At 46.0% G+C, this 16179-nt stretch overlaps 1 long non-coding RNA gene across 3 annotated transcripts in view; it reads right to left on the bottom strand.

Moving 5' to 3' along the window:
- LOC307179974 overlaps positions 1–14134 on the bottom strand; it is a 247619-nt gene extending 233485 nt beyond the window's left edge. For all 3 annotated transcript variants that reach the window (XR_013825625.1, XR_013825626.1, XR_013825627.1), the window contains exon 1: positions 13620–14134. This is a non-coding gene — a long non-coding RNA (uncharacterized lncRNA). The remainder of the gene's footprint in view (positions 1–13619) is intronic.
- Positions 14135–16179: the final 2045 nt, after the last annotated feature.

Raw genomic sequence — 16179 nt, 5'->3', positions numbered from 1 at the left:
AGGAGCACCTAATCTCAGACCCTTCACTTAATCTCATCTGCAAAGAGCCTATTTCCAAATAAGGTCTCCTTCAGAGGTTCTGAGGTGACAGGAATTGGGCGGAAGGGGATACTGTTCAGTCCATCACAGATAACATTCATTCAACAATTTGATTTATCCTTACTAGTAAGGCAATTGCCAAGAGAAAATGGGAACAGGCAAAGAATATAGTTAAGCGCCTTTTAAGACTACGACGGCATAGACAATTGATTCCAAATAAGTTTGGTCACTGGAAGCCCCTGGAAATGATTTAAAATACAAACGCCTGCACCCTTCTCCAGGGAGACTTAAATGGAAAACCAGGGATAAAACAGTGATGGGTCCCAAGACATCAGAATTTTTCTTTGTTTTTTCTTTTTTTTTTTTTGCGGTACGCGGGCCTCTCACTGCTGTGGCCTCTCCCGTTGCGGAGCACAGGCTCCGGACGCGCAGGCTCAGCGGCCATGGCTCACGGGCCCAGGCGCTCCGCGGCATGTGGGATCTTCCCGGACCGGGGCACGAACCCGCATCCCCTGCATCGGCAGGGAGACTCTCGACCACTGCGCCACCAGGGAAGCTCCAGAATTTCTAATGCGTTAACATTAAATACTGCCAAAATATTGTACAACGCAGGGATGACGACTAGGGACAGAATGCACCTGACCTTGATAAAGTTGCTGCCGCGGGGAAACGGGAGCATCTGACTACCTCTCCACCTGCATCAATAATAGATTCTATCCTGGGAGATCCCTTAAAAGGTACCCCTTCTCACCTCACCTGTGCCTCTTACTACCTCGATACAGACAGCGGTCCACCCACGCACAGAACGTCACATTGAGGATGCTAACAGTTACCTACAGCCTTTAAAGCGAGTAGAACAAGCAGAGGATGGAGAAATCCAACATGAGGAAGCTCAAAATTCTGATGTCTAAATGTCAGGCTTTAGAGAAATAAAGAAAACAAGTGACTCCCGTATACTTCCAACTCCTCCACCGCCCCCCAGAGTTTACAGGAATCATGGTACACCCAGCATGAAATGGCATGTTGACATTTATTTCATAACGGCTTAAACACAGCTCAGCAGATCACAGCCCAGCCAGCTGGCAGATGGAAGTTTCCATCCTGCCCCACCAAACACCAAGGAGGAAATTCATTTCACCTCACGGGTCCTCTGCAAAAGGAAGGAGGGGGGGGTTGTGCAACTGGATTTAGACCCTGGGGATTATCCACGAGGCGTGCCTGGGTGTCCACCTGGTGTAGAGTTGGCAGCAATGGACAACATACAACCCTCAAACACAGGGAATCCGGTGCCCGCCTTGTGCTGAGTCTGTCAGGCAAGGCTTGGTCTTCTCTGATCAAGGGACGCCACACTAGGTATCGCTTAAAAAGAAATTGGTCGGCATAAAGCCAAGACTCAAATACATGTACACACAGGTTCATAGCAGAGTTACACACAAACACCAAGTGGAAACAAATCAATGTTTTGTATGTGGAATCAAAAAAAAAGATACAACTGAACTTATTTACAAAACAGAAACAGACTCACAGACTTAGAAAAGAAACATGGTTACCAAAGGGGAAAGGTAGGCGGGAGGGATAAATTGGGAGTTTGGGGTTAACAGATACACACTACTATATATAAAATAGATAAACAACAAGGACCTGCTGTATAGCACAGGGAAGTCTACTCAATATTATGTAATAACCTATATGGGAAAAGAATCTGAAAAAGAATAGATATATGTGTATATATAACTGAACCACTTTGCTGTACACCTGAAACTAACACAGCATTGGAAATCAACTACACTCCAATATAAAATATATTTTAAATTTTATTTATTTTTTCTTTTTGGCTGCACTGGATCTTAGTTGCTGCGAGTGGGCTTTCTCTAGTTGCAGTGAGTGGGGGCTACTCTTTGTTGCCGTGCGCGGGCTCTAGGTGCGTGGGCTTCAGTAGTTGTAACGCGTGGGCTCAGCAGTTGTGGCTCGCAGGCTCTAGAGCGCAGGCTCAGTAGTTGTGGCGCACGGGCTTAGTGGCTCCGCGGCATGTGGGATCTTCCCCGACCAGGGCTCGAACCCATGTTCCCTGCATTGGCAGGTGGATTCGTAACCACTGTGCCACCAGGGAAGTCCCTAAAAATTTTTTTAAACGTAAAAGAACTGTCCATCGATGGATGAACAGGTAAACAAAATGGTGGGTCCATACCAAAGCTAGACGCAAAAGACTACATATTCTATTGTTCCATTTACATGAAATGTCCTGAATAGGCAGGTCCCTAGAGACAGAAAATATATGAGTATTTCTTGGGGCCTGGGGGGAGGTAGGAATGAGGGGTGACTGCTTAGTGGGTACGGGGTCCAGTTTGGGGATGACAAAAAAATTTTGGAACTAAACAGAGGCGGTGGTTGCACACCATTGTGAATGGACTAAACGCTCCTGAGTTGCCTATCTCAATGGTTAATTACATGCCATTTGAAACTCACCTCCTAAAAATCATAAAGAAAGACTCCTGCTAAAAAAAAATTTGAAACCTAAGGCATGAATTGCTAAAATTCCTTTCAGCTCCAAATGTCTGTGATGATGTACGGTTGCACCGTGACGACAGCCCAGTGATTTAAATTCGCTTTCATCTCCAACCTCAAAGAAGATTGGAAGGAAAGTAATAAGCTGAAAATTGTCCTACAAGTGAGGGACAAAGGTCAGATACCCCAGGAGGATGCTACTGGGAAGCTTTGCCTGTCCAAGTGAGTTCTGGGACCAGCAAAACACCAGCATTCCCTGGGAGCAGGTTAGAAATGCAGACCCCCAGGGCTCCACCCCAGACCTCCTGATGCAGAAACTGCCTTTTAACAAGATCTCCAGATGATGGTGGATGCATTAACATTTGACAAGCGCCAGTCTAAATGTATTTGGTTTACAAGTTCCGGTAAGGATCTGAAAGAAATCTGCTCACCCAGAGTTAGTGCATCGTTTTCTAATTATTTTGTCATCTAATTTAATTCCCTCAACACCTCCTTCTATCGTTAATTGTCTTACCACTTTTAAAAACGTAAACAGACTCTTTTTGAAGACATAGGTCACCCTTTAATACAGGAAACCTCTCATCACCACTAACGCACATCCAACCAGAGTGGACGTAAAACCTTACAGATCTCTCATCATAAATGCAGGTCATTCACAGCAGAGATACTATAAGCCCTCTCATGAGATATACATTTACCTTAAGGAAGATGGGCAAATAAACAGATTATATCCTCACTTCCAGAATAAGTCCTTTTTTTAATCCCTGTTAATTCGTCTCCACCTTTCCTTAAGACCATTAATAACAATCTTTTGAAATCAGAAAAAGGATCAATTTGAGTTTAGTCTGACATGGTTCCTCAAATAATTAATTTCATTTCTTGTTTGTTTACCCTCTGAGTCCTGAAAAAATGTTCTTTAATAGTCACTCGAGAATGAAAGCAATTAATAACATTTACATTTCACAGCATCAGCCTAAAGTGAAGACAGCAAAGCCAGGAACGTACTGAAATCTTCAGTGTTTAAGAATATGTTCTACTAGAACACTCAAAGGATTCAGTTATGAATTACCAGAATATGCAAAACCCTCTGTTACACGCTTTGGCATCAACCATGTAGAGACAACCGCTAGGCACAATTTCTCACCCAACCCTATGAATGGAAAATGAAAATGTCTGGCAATGTCGAAGGTAGTGAGAAATATGGCAATCTGAAAAAACAGGTGCTGGCGCTCGGACCAAAACTGGATCCCCCATTTTGGAAATCAAGTTGACATCATCTATGAAGTTTGAAGAGGCATCTACAACCCAGCTATTCTGACTGCTCTGGGAGACATGCATGCGAATTCTCCCAATAGCTCTGTCTGTACTAACAAAGTACAAGGAACAACCCAAGTGTCCACGGATGGCTGGATGGACAAAGATGTTGTATAGACATTGTATACACCGTGCTGGAGAGAGTTGCATGTGAGACATTTCCTGCTGCATGACAATATGGCTCCGTCTTTGGAATACGACCCAAAGGAAAGGTCAGTTATGCAGTTAGGTAATACCCACAGAATATCTTGTAATAACCTATAGTGGAAAAGAATCTGAAAAAGATTATGTATATCCGAATCACTTTGCTGTACACCGGAAATAGATCTTTATTAGCGTATAATTGCTTCAGAATACCGGGTTACTTTCTGTTGCACAACAAAGCGAATCAGCCATATGCATACGCATGCTCCCATATCCCCTCCCTCTTGCGTCTCCCTCCCACCCTCCCTATGTCACCCCTCTAAGTGGTCACAAAGCACCGAGCTGATCTCCCTGTGCTATGCGGCTGCTTCCCAATAGCTATCTATTTTACATTTGATAGCGTATATATGTCCATGCCACTCTCTCACTTCATCCCAGCTTAAAGAGGGGAAAAAAAGCTTGCTTTATGATGAATCCCTTAGCTCCTTCCCCCCAATAGAAACTTTTATAATTGCCATCCATTCTCATCAGAGATAAAACCTTTTAGTAATCAGCCCTTCATTCTGGCATCAGAGTCAGTGAGCCACAAGGTAACCTGCAAGATTTCTTCAGCAGGTGAAACAATATTCTTAAGTGACCATTACATTGGAAGCTGATTAAGCAAAACCATTTTCCTTTCATCTTGCAAGTCAGCATTTAAGCTCCATGTGAAGACCTTTATCATTTTAGCTGCAGGCAAAATGCCTATTTTACAATTTACACCTGAACCAAAGCTAAAAGGAAAAGGGGAGCATACCTCACATGAAAGAACGTTGTGTCTGGGGCAAAAAGCAATATTTAAAGTCATAGGGGAAGAAAGATCAAAATCTTCAAGTCTAATGTTCTCAGAAAGGAAATTCTTCAACACCATTTCTGAGATGTCTTTAAATCAACAGGACATCCAACCACCATTACTTTCTATTTGAAAGTGTTTCTCTTCTAAGACAGGTATAGGAATATTTGCAACAATTTATTCAAGTTCCGAGTATTTCACATATTTATTCCTGACATCAAGATGCTTCAGATATACATTAAATCTGTTATATGGACAGATTTGGATTCAGCAGTTTTTTATTTTTACTTTTAAAAAATTCACTAAATTAAAGAAAGACTAAAGAACAACAACAAAAAAATGCAGCATGCAAAGTGCAAAAGTTTAATGCCATGGAGGTGAAATTCTCTTTAGCTAGTATATATTACCAGGTCCCTTGCAGTGGTGATTCTCTCAGAGTAAAAAACAAGTAAAAACCACTTTGCAGTTCAATTGCAATGATGACATCGCTTACCTCAGTTTCTGATTCTGACTTTTTTTTCAACTGTCCTCCTGAAAATGATAGAATAATTTAGGGTTTTGCATAAAATGAAGTATGCCAGAGAAATAATCTTGACTCACAGCTAGAGATATGCTTTTGAGTAAATTGTTTAGCGTGACTGGACACCAATACTCTGATGTGAATAATAAACACATTCATATATAGAATCTCCAGGACAAGCTTCATGCTTAATAGAATTCTAATATAAACTGAAACTTTAGAGTGGAGGTCAGAGAGAAAACAGCCAAAATATCTTTTATTTAGTGCTTGAATGGATGGTCCTTTCAGTTCTTGAAGATCTTTTCCATCCTGTGTCTTTTTATAACAATAGGAAACTTAATTGTGTACGTACCCTAATTTCATGCTTTAAGTCAATAGTTCTCAGGTGGGAGCACACTTGCCAACCACATTTTCCCTCCCAGGATACACTGGGTAACTTCTGGAAACACTGAGATCAAAAGTCTGTGGAGTGGGGCTTCCCTGGTGGCGCAGTGGTTGAGAGTCCGCCTGCCGATGCAGGGGACATGGGTTCGTGCCCCGGTCCAGGAAGATCCCACATGCCGCGGAGCGGCTGGGCCCGTGAGCCATGGCCGCTGAGCCTGCGCGTCCGGAGCCTGTGCTCCGCAACGGGAGAGGCCACAGCTGTGAGAGGCCCGCGTACCGCCAAAAAAAAAAAAAAAAAAAAAAAAGTCTGTGGAGTGCTACTGGCATTTAGTGGGTAGCGGTCAGGATGCTGCAATCATCCTACAATGACTGGACAGCCCCACCTCCAAGAATTATCCATCCCTAAATTTCAATTGTGCCAAGGTTGACAAACTCTGGCTTAGTGAAAGAAAATTAAAAACTTACACTGAAAAAAAAAGGGCACGATGTAACTCCCAACGACAGTAAGACATACTTCCCACTTTGATTAAAATCTTGTTTGCATCTTTCTCCAATCATCTCTCAATGGCTTGAAATATTACCACACATATATGAGCATGCAGTAAAGATGTAAGTTTACATTAATATTTAAGAAATTGTTAATTCTCCAAAGAAGACATACAGATAGCCAATAGGGACATGAAAAGATGCTCAACATTGTTAATTATCAGAGAAGTGCAATTCAAAACTACAAGGAGATATCACCTCATACCAGTCAGAATGGCCCTCATCAAAAAGTCTACAAACAGTAAATGCTGGAGAGGGTGTGGAGAGAAGGGAGCCTCCTGCACTGTTGGTGGGAATAGAAAATGGTGCAGCCACTATGGAGGTTCCTCAGAAAACTAAAAATAGAAGTACCAAATGACCCAGCAATCCCACTCCTGGGCATATATCTGGACAAAACTCTAACTCTAAAAGATACACGCACCCCCTATGTTCATAGAAGCACTATTTATAATAGCCAACACATGGAAACAACCTAAATGCCCATCGCCAGATGAACGGATAAAGAAGATGTGGTACATATATACAATGGAATATTACTCAGCCATGAAAAAGACTGAAATAATGCCACTGGCAGCAACATGGATGGACCTAGAGATCATCATACTGAGTGAAGTAAGTCAGACAAAGACAAATATCATATGATATCACTTATATGTGGAATCTAAAATATGACACAAATGAACTTATTTATAAAACAGAAACAGACGCTCAGAGAACAGACATGGGGTTGCCAACAGGGAGGGGACTAGGGGAAGCAAGGATTGGGAGTTGCGGGTTAGCAGATGCAAACTTTTATAGACAGAATGGATCAACAACAAGGTCTTACGGTAGAGCACAGGGAACTGTCATCAATAGCCTATAATAAACCATAATGGAAAAGAATATGAAAAAATATAGAGACATATCTATATATATCTATATATATATCTATAACTATCTATATAGATATATATCTATATCTATAACTGAATCACTTTGCTGTATACCAGAAATTAACACATTGTACATGAATTATACTTCAATAAAAAATTTTTTAAGCAAAAAGCATTTTTTTAAAGAAATTGTTTAGCAGAAAATGGGTAGAAAGTGTAAGAACAGGACTTGAGTTAGCACGAAGGTACATTCGGAGCCTCACTGCTGACCACAGAAATGGGAGCACGTGGTGATTTGGTTTCTGTTAAAACCTACAAAACAGTCCTACAGGATAAACCTCGAAACATGTTGTTTTGTGAAAGGAACCAGACGCAAAAGGCCACCTTGTTTTTTATTCCATTCATATGAAGTGTCCAGAATATGCAAATCCGCAGAGAGAAAATAATCACATTAAAAGGTGCCAGGGACTGGGGAAGGGGCGTGGGGAATGATGGCTAATAGGTAAGGGGTCTCCCATGAGGGGGATGAGAATATTCTGGAAATGCACAGAGGTGTTGGTTGCACAATATTGCAAGTCTAGTAAATGGCCCTGAACTGTGCACTTTAAAATGGTTAACATGGTCACTTACGTTCCGTGTTTTTTACCCCAATTTAAAAAAATAAATGAACGGTGGTTACCACGGTGGGGGAATTGGGAAGGGGTTGATCAAAAGGTACAAATTGGTAGTTAGAAGGTGAATAACTTCTGGAAATAGATAGAATTCATAACATTGTGATTACAGTTAACCATACTGTATGATATACTTCAAAGTCGCTAAGAAAATAGATCTTACATATTATCACCACACACACAAAAAAGATATTATAGTTATGTGACATACAGAGGGGTTAGGTCACACTGTGGTAGGAATCATATTACAGTATAGAAATGTATCAAACCAACAGGTTTGTACCTTAAACGTACACAACACTGTATATCAATTATATCATTAATTTTTTTCAGAATAAAATATATTACATTGCATACACTTACCATTAACTAAATTATATTTTAAAAAACAAGGAAAATAGCCACAACACGGACACGGACACACACACACACACACACACACACACTTTAAAGTGAAAACTTACATCGTTTCATTTGAGAGCAAACTGACAACGCGTACCCTTACAACACAGAATGTGAGAATGCTACAGATGATGTGTACCTTGTGGCCCTCTTAGCCAAAGGCACAGAACATTTTTCGAGTACATATTTCTTATATCCGTATGGGATTAGTCCAGATCAGAGCTCGATGGCAACACTGGGGCATCTTTAAAAATCTTATTTTGCATTTTTTGATATTTAAGCTCTTATTTATTGAAACTTTGCCATACGCTCAAAACTTACGCGATATATTTGACAAGAGCTAACTTATCGAACTTTGGTGTCGTATTAGTCTAGGTGTCCCAGGAAGCACGCAAAGGAGACGGGGGGATCAGATCAGACCTGTGAGATCAGATTGTGGGAAACTCCAGTGAGGAAAAATGGAGTGGAAGCCAAAGGCGGCTGGACGTGCCCTCGAGTCTGATGATACCCAGCAAGGGGACAGGGCGGGAAGGAAGGAAGGAACGTGGATAGGCTGAGACAGCTGTGCAGTTATCCTGACATTTCTGCGATGCTGCTGAAGAGCCCTCCCACCAAAACCCTCTGTGGGAAGATTCCCCATCACCCTGAATGGCTCTTTCTCCATCTCCCCGCCCCACCCCGTCACCGAGTGGAAGCAATCAGGGGCCATGTGGCCTCCAGGAGAACAGAGGATGGACTCAAGAGAAACCACGTTGACCATCCACGGTTCTCCCTGCAGCAAAACAAAACTCTGAGACGCACATTTTCAGGACTGCAACACCTGTGCCTCTTATTAGTATCATCCCAGAGTTACCCATCCAGACGTGAAGATTTAGTCTTGTGTCTGAGAGTCTTCAAACTTGTGCGAGGATTCTACATGACTGTACTTCCATAATTTATTGAAACAGTCTCCTATTGATGAAAATGGAATAGTTCCCTCTAACCACCAGTGCTGAGGAAAAGATGTATCTTTGCAACCATGTCCTCTTACTGTCTTTTGCATCTGTTGGAATAGTTTCCCCAAAGCATAATTAATGACTCCAAGAGTGTAGACACTGTTCATTTTGAGATACTATCAGACTCATCTTCAAAAGAACCACACCAATTTATTTACACACAACACATTATGTGTGCATGTGAGTGTGCTCTGCCGTCATCTACAGGAGTAGTACAACGTTTATGAATTTCGCCATCATGATAGCAAACCATGACCGCGGCTGACCTTTTCATTTTGATTGTCCATTTAAAAATTTATTTTCACATATGAAAGGACTTTTCAAACAGTATGATGATTATCTCTTTGCCTGTCTCAGATTTTCCTAATGTTTTCTCCCAATCGGCAAAGGTTTTTTGTTTTCATTTATCGGCAAAACCTAAATTTCAAAAGTATAACGCAGTCTAGTTTCTCAATGTCTATTTATGTCTTCTGTTTTCTTTGGTTTGGGGTTTTTTTTCCTCCCAGGATTTTTCATTAATTTTTACATTTTTTCACTGTGGTAAAATGTATGTAAAATAAAAATTTTTAAGTGCACTATTCTATGGCACTAATTACATCCATAGTCTTGTCCAATCATCACCACTGTTTCCAAAAATTTCTCATCACCCCAAAGAATTAAGCAATGACTCCACATTTTCCACTGCCCCCGATCCCCAAACAGACCAGGCACAAAAGGACAAATACTGTATAACTCCACTTATATGAAATATCCAAAATACGCAAATCAATAAAAACAGAATACAGATTCATCTTTTTTTTTAAGATACTAAACACACAGTATAGGTGGCCAATTCATGGCTAATTCTGGAACTCATGATCTTTGTAAAAATCAGGTGATTTTAAACAATAGAACATGTCAAACCAAATTAATATCAAAATAGTATGTTTAGACCCATGATGATTACTTCTAAAACAGCACCCCAACTTCTTCTAAACACCTTTATGTTTTCTGAGTATGTCAAAGTTTCAAAATCTGGTTGAGAATCTTTTTCAGGGTCTGGGTTCTCTGCCATTGACCTAACAGAAGAAAATCTAAGTCCATGTAAAGACCATAAAAAAGAAAGAAATGGGACATGCAAAAAGAGATCCTAAAAAAATGATCTGTCTTAATATAATGTCCAAAACTAGAGAAGGGAACCCTCCTACACTGTTGGCAGGTATGTAAATTGGTGCAGCCCCTATGGAAAACAGTATGGAGGTTCCTTAAAAAACTAAAAATAGAGCTACCATATGATCCAGCAACCCCGCTCCTGGGTATGTATCTGGAAAAAACAAAACCACTAATTTGAAAAGATACATGCACCCCAATGTTCATAGCAGCACTATTTACAATAGCCAAGACATGGAAGCAAACTAAGTGTCCACTGACAGAGGAATGGATAAAGAAGACGTGGTACATATATACAATGGAATACTACTCAGCCATAAAAAAGAATGAAATAATGCCATTTGCAGCAACATGGATGGACCTAGAGATTATCATACTAAGTAAGTCAGACAGAGAAAGACAAATATCATACAATATCACTTTTATGTGGAATCTTAAAAAATGATACAAATGAACTCACTTACAAAACAGAAACAGACTCACAGACATAGAAAACAAACTTAGGGTTACCAAAGGGGAAAGGGGGGGTAGGGATAAACTAGGAGTTTGGGATTAACAGATACACACTACTATGTATAAGACAGATAAGCAACAAGGACCTACTGTATAGCGCAGGGAACTCTACTCAATATCTTGTAATAAACTACAAGGGAGAAGTAACTGAAAAAGAATATATATGTATGTATAACTGAATCACTTTGCTGCACACTTGAAACATTGTCAATAAACTATACTTCTATTAAAAAGTAAATTTAAAAATTTGAAGTATTTTTAAATTAAGACAAGAACATTGTTTTTCTGATACCACTGCACATTGAATCAACTGCAGGATCATGTCAACTTGACTTTTATACACACTGGGAAACCAAAAAATTCATATGACTTGATTTATTGAGATAGTCACTACATTGAGGTCGTCTGGAACCGAACTGGCAGCTCTCCAAGGTGTGCCTGTCATTAGTTGCGACTGCTAACTTCTCCCATCCCAGAGCAGCACCCCTGGGCTTTGGAGAAATCATGAGCCCTGCCAACCTGAGGGCCATTCCCCCCACCCCTGTGACTACGGCTCCCACTTTGCTGTGTCCAGACTCTACCCACCCCATGTGGCAGTCATCCGGGACTCAGCATGGGCAGCTCGAAGGCTGCTAGGGTAGACTGATTACAAAAGTGTCCCCCGATCCTTATTGCTCCCTGTTACGCCCTAAAGATTCCATCTACTCACCCTCCCGTGAGGACGCAGGGTCCACCTCCCCACCCCTGGAGCCTGGGCTATGACTTGATGTGACTCGCAAAACGTGGCTGAAGTTTCCACGTGCCAATCCTGAGGCCAGGCCCAGGGGCCCTGCAGTGGTCACCTTCTCTTGGCTCACAGACCTGAGTCAACCTGCTGGTGGATGACAGAGCCCGTGGAGGAGAGGCCAGCTGTCCTGGCCAAGGTCATCCAAGGCCACCCAAGACCCACCTACAGCCGGCTGAGCCAAACCACTGACCTGTACACTCTGTGAGCGATAGTTAGCGCTTGTGATTTTAAGCCACCGAGTCTGGACTGGTTTGTGAAGCACAAGGTTGCCGGATAAAACACAGGACACTTAGCGAAATCTGAATTTCAGGGGAACTACAGAAAACGTGTTGCTTACCTGAAATTCAGTTTTAACTGGGCATCCTGTGTTTTTATTTGCTAAATCTGGCAACCCTAGTTAAACAGCAGTGGTACGGGCTGAATTGTGTCCACCCCCAAGTTTACATCTGAAGCCCTAACCCAGAACCTCAGAATAGGGCTGTATTTGGAGATGAGGGACTTTAAAGAGATGATTACGGTAAAATGAGGTCATTACGGTAGGTCTTGATACCCTAGGACTGGTGTCCTTATGAGAAGAGATCAGGACCCAGACACACACAGAGGGATGACCACGTGAGGACACAGGGAGGAGACAGCCATCTACACAGCAAGGACAGAGGCCTCAGGAGGAACCAGCCCTGCCGACACCTGGATCTCAGATTCCAGCCTCCGGGACTGGGAGAGAAAAAACAGCTGTTGTTTCAGCCGCTGTGCGCGTGGTATTTGCCCAGCGGCCCAGCTAACGCCGACACGCCCGTAACTGAGTGACTCAGCTGTGGGTCTGCCGTCTGGGGGGCAGGGATGCTGAGCCAGGCCACCTGTGCGCGGCCCGGGCTCCACCGCGAGGACCCAGCCCCCACCCAAGAGGCTGGGCCTGCAGAGCTCAGGTGGCTGTACGGTTAGTTCTCAGCCTTTAACAGCAAACAGCTAAGTGGCCAATTCCGAGCGGGTCCAACAAGGAGGCCGTCTTCCACTCATGTTTGGAAGACTCTCCTAAAAGGAATCTAGTCGGTGTTAAAAGCCTGCTCTGGGGTCTCCATCGGGGAGCAGATGAACGCCTTCCCCAGGACCCGCCCCCCGACCCCGACCCCCCAGGCTGGATCAACACCTGCCGTGGAAACGGCTGCACCCTGAAACGGTGTCCAGCGGTCCGAAATCCCCGGCTGCCCCAGATCATCCAAAGGCCAGCGCTGTGGCGAGCCCGAGAGGAACGGCGCCCTCGTTTCCTCGTTTCCGGCCCCCGGGTGTGACCTCCGGCTGCCGGGCGGCTCCACCTCCAAGCCCGCCCCCCGCACAGCCGGAACCCAGCGCCAGCGCAGTCCGGGGCCCGTCCTCCCGCCCAAGCCCAGCTCGCCCGGCCGCCTGAGGATACCTGGGCCCGCCTCTGGGCTGTGATGTCGCCAGCGGTCCTGACGGCGTCACCCACTCCCCCCGCTCCTGTCCCCGGGCCTCGTGAAGGCCTGCCCGCCGGCCTTGACCCCAGGACAGGGCGTTTCTGCCCTTGCCCTTAAGCCCTGCGGCTCCCAGAACCTTCCGGAGTCCGCGGAGTAAACTGCGTAAAACGCAACCAGAACTCAGAACCTTCCAGAGTCCGCCGAGCAAACTGCGTAAAACAGACCCAGAACTCGCAGGAGGCCCTTCCAGAGTCCGCCAAGCAAACGCTTCATAAAACGGACCCAGAACTCGCAGGCCCTTCCACAGTCCGCCAAGCAAACGCTGCATAAAACGGACCCAGAAACCGCAGGCCCTTCCAGACTCGGCCGAGCAAACGCTGCATAAAACGGACCCAGAACTCGCAGGCCCTTCCACAGTCCGCGGAGCAAACTCTGCGTAAAACGGGCCCAGAACTCGCAGACCCTTGCGGGGTCCTGGGAGCCAGTTCTGAATGAAGCGGAACCAGCACTCACCGGGATGCTCTGGGTCACAGAACCTTCTGCAGTCCACCGTGCATCCGCCGCGTCCGGCCTGGCGTTCAGGTTATCACCCCCGGCTGGTGTCTTCTGCCGTGCTACCCGCAGGCTGCCCTGGCGGCGGGCGTATAAGAGGTGCGCGCGCGGCCGCCTCTTCCGGGGGCGGGGCCGGGTGCTCGTGGTCCTCGCGGACCACGATAGGCTTCACCTGGATCTCGGCATCACCTGGATCTTGTTGAAGTGCCGAATCGCAGGCCTCGGGCGGCGGCTTGCGAGCGGCTCTGCGCGTGAGCAGGTCTCCCAGTCTCTCCAGGCCCAGAACCCACCGCTCCAGAGCCCACACGCTCAGGCCAGAAACAGTGACTGTCTCCTGCCCTTTCCGAGGGTCCCGGGGCAGCTCGCTGGGCGGCTCCGGCTGGGCGCCTCCCAAGGCCGCAGGCAGGTTTGGCCCTGGCTCGTCTGGGGGAGCCGCAGGGCCCACGGTCAAGGTGGCCCCTCACTGCCTGGCCAGTCGCTGCCGGTGTGGCCGCAGGTGACAGCTGCACATCACGGTCTGGAGTCCTTGGCAGACCAAGGGGTCCCCGGCAGGTGGTCCAGAGAGAGCCAAGAGGAAGTCCCGGCGCTTCCAGTGTCACCTGTGTCATCACCCAGGTCGGCCACGCAGGCCGGGAGGGACGGATCCTGGCCATACCCAGTCCAGAATCACCAGATTCCCACGCCCCGGCACCCCCAGCTTGCGCCCTGACGCCCCGGGGACTGGAAGGTAAGCCCCGCTCTTGGGCAGTTTCGGCTCACGGGCCGGAGGATGGAAAAGAACCGCCCGGGATCCTTTAGTCCTTTTCTAAGCTCTTGCGTGGGATGGTGATATCGTGATTTGTACTAAGGAATGCGGATTTGGTCTCTGTCCCCGTGCCTGGCCCGGAGCTCCTAACACCCTTGGAGCTTCCTGCGTGACCAGTGGGCGGAGGCTGTCCTTCTGCCCCTGAGGTGACTCTTGCAAAGCCCCGAGGTCCCCTAAGGATGGAGGCTGATGACTAGAAGTGATTAGGGGCCTGGAAGGTTTGCGGTTCCCTCACCCAGCCCAGTGCAGGGGAGGAGGGCGGAGGGGCTGGATAGTGAGTGCCGTCCCCGGCGGCCCGTGTATGAATCAGCCCTGCGCGGGTCACGAGGCCTCCGTTAAAGGCCCAGCGTGAGGGCGCGAAGGGGTTTCTGGTGGGTGAGCACCCGGCGATATGGGCAGAGGTGTGGGCTTGGGGCGGAGGGGCGTGAGGCCCCCGTGCCCTGGCGCTGTTAAAACAACAGAATTCAGCTGGGTGCGTTTGAAAGCTCCGATGGGCTTGTTTTCCGCTCGTGAGATGGGCGTCACGCAGTTAGCCGGCGGCAAAGGAGCGGACGAGCTGAGCACGACGAAGGACCTTGAGAGGCAGAAGGAGTGGGCGGAAAAGCGGCTTGGTTACATGGCGAGGGCGCTGTCCTTGAGGGGGGCACAGGGCCTTCCAGGCTGGGGCCGGTGGTTGCCTTGGAGACCCCGTTGCGGGGCGAGCCGAGACCGCGGTTACGTCTAAGTTTTGTGACGTGGGGCTTCGCGTAAAGGACTCCATTTGGAACCCGTTGCCTTGTCTTTCAGGGCCCAGGCCTTGCCCTGTGCGCGTCTTCCTTCCAGCTGCTTTGAGTTACCTGCTTCGATGAGAAATCCGTCATCTCGTGGGTAGCAGGTTTCTCTGAGTTCTGTGAGCCGTGCTCACAAATTAACCGAACCTGACGAGGGGGTCGTGGCAACCTCCAATCTGCGGCCGGCGGGACAGAGGCGCACGTGACAAGCTGGACTTACCATTGGGGCCTGGGGTCAGGGGGCATCTCGTGGGATTGAACGCTCAACGTGATGTTCCCTACACGTAGAGAGAGAGCTGGAACTGGACTGCAGGACCCCTAGCTGGTGTTGGAGAACGGTGTGGTCTTGTGTTACAGAAGGACAGACATTGGAATTGGTATCAGAATTGGAGGCATATATAGTATAATTGTGTTCATTGCTTCCTGTTGTATTAACCTAAATCTTTAAGACGATGAATCCTTCTCTGAGGAATTTTAGCTCCGATCTACTGTTTTTAGTCTAGCTGGCTGTTCCAAATGTGGGTTTTGATTTCTTTGATCCAGATGTTGCTTCAGAGAGAGCTTGAAAATGTCCAGGCGAAGGGACATTTGGTTACATCTTATTTTCTTGAATTGTATTGGTTCTATCTTATTTTACTGAATTGTGAATAGAGACTTTTTCTGGACTTATTTAACACAGTAATATGTGTAGAGCTTAAAGTGTCAGATCGTAGCACATCAAGCTTGGAACAAAGATCCTGTGCCCTGCCCTACCCAGGTCCCCTCCCCTGCGGTAACTCCTTTTCAGTCTTTTCAGATGTGTGTCCTTCTTGGTCTCAGGGACAGAACTGCTGATGCAGCCCACTTGGGTGTTAAGCATTGTCTGCTGAGGTCATCTGTATAGGATCAGGGTGTAGCTTTCTTTTTTTTTTTTTTTTTTTTTTTTTGCGGTACGCGGGCCTCTCAC

The sequence above is a fragment of the Stenella coeruleoalba genome, assembly GCF_951394435.1.
Source record: "Stenella coeruleoalba genome assembly, chromosome: X".
Lineage (NCBI taxonomy): Eukaryota > Metazoa > Chordata > Mammalia > Artiodactyla > Delphinidae > Stenella > Stenella coeruleoalba.
The sequence above is the reverse complement of the archived record's forward strand: the minus strand, read 5'-3'. Positions and strand labels throughout refer to the sequence as shown.